Below are 1,643 nucleotides of genomic sequence, written 5' to 3' on the forward strand. Positions count from 1 at the left end.
ATAATGAGATGTGTTCTAGATTAGTGTTTAGTGTCAGATAGAACATGATAATGAGACATGTTCTAGATTAGTGTTTAGTGTCAGATAGAACATATTATAATGAGACGTGTTCTAGATTAGTGTTTAGTGTCAGATAGAACATGATAATGAGACGTGTTCTAGATTAGTGTTTAGTGTCAGATAGAACATGATAATGAGCGTGTTCTAGATTAGTGTTTAGTGTCAGATAGAACATATTATAATGAGATGTGTTCTAGATTAGTGTTTAGTGTCAGATAGAACATGATAATGAGACATGTTCTAGTGTTCAGATATGATAATGAGACGTGTTCTAGATTAGTGTCAGATAGAACATGATAATGAGACGTGTTCTAGATTAGTGTTTAGTGTCAGATAGAACATGATAATGAGACATGTTCTAGATTAGTGTCAGATAGAACATGATAATGAGACGTGTTCTAGATTAGTGTCAGATAGAACATGATAATGAGATGTGTTCTAGATTAGTGTTTAGTGTCAGATAGAACATATTATAATGAGATGTGTTCTAGATTAGTGTCAGATAGAACATGATAATGAGATGTGTTCTAGATTAGTGTTTAGTGTCAGATAGAACATGATAATGAGACATGTTCTAGATTAGTGTCAGATAGAACATATTATAATGAGATGTGTTCTAGATTAGTGTTTAGTGTCAGATAGAACATGATAATGAGATGTGTTCTAGATTAGTGTTTGTGTCAGATAGAACATGATAATGAGACATGTTCTTTAGTGTCAGATAGAACATATTATAATGAGATGTGTTCTAGATTAGTGTTTAGTGTCAGATAGAACATGATAATGAGATGTGTTCTAGATTAGTGTTTAGTGTCAGATAGAACATATTATAATGAGATGTGTTCTAGATTAGATAGAACATGATAATGAGATGTGTTCAGATAGAACATATTATAATGAGATGTGTTCTAGATTAGTGTTTAGTGTCAGATAGAACATATTATAATGAGACGTGTTCTAGATTAGTGTCAGATAGAACATGATAATGAGACGTGTTCTAGATTAGTGTTTAGTGTCAGATAGAACATATTATAATGAGATGTGTTCTAGATTAGTGTTTAGTGTCAGATAGAACATGATAATGAGATGTGTTCTAGATTAGTGTTTAGTGTCAGATAGAACATGATAATGAGACATGTTCTAGATTAGTGTCAGATAGAACATATTATAATGAGATGTGTTCTAGATTAGTGTTTAGTGTCAGATAGAACATGATAATGAGATGTGTTCTAGATTAGTGTTTAGTGTCAGATAGAACATGATAATGAGACATGTTCTAGATTAGTGTCAGATAGAACATATTATAATGAGATGTGTTCTAGATTAGTGTTTAGTGTCAGATAGAACATGATAATGAGACATGTTCTAGATTAGTGTTTAGTGTCAGATAGAACATGATAATGAGACGTGTTCTAGATTAGTGTCAGATAGAACATGATAATGAGACGTGTTCTAGATTAGTGTTTAGTGTCAGATAGAACATGATAATGAGACATGTTCTAGATTAGTGTCAGATAGAACATGATAATGAGACGTGTTTAGATTGTGTCAGATAGAACATGATAATGAGATGTGTTCTAGAT

The sequence above is a fragment of the Oncorhynchus keta genome, unplaced genomic scaffold, assembly GCF_023373465.1.
Source record: "Oncorhynchus keta strain PuntledgeMale-10-30-2019 unplaced genomic scaffold, Oket_V2 Un_contig_1990_pilon_pilon, whole genome shotgun sequence".
NCBI lineage: Eukaryota > Metazoa > Chordata > Actinopteri > Salmoniformes > Salmonidae > Oncorhynchus > Oncorhynchus keta.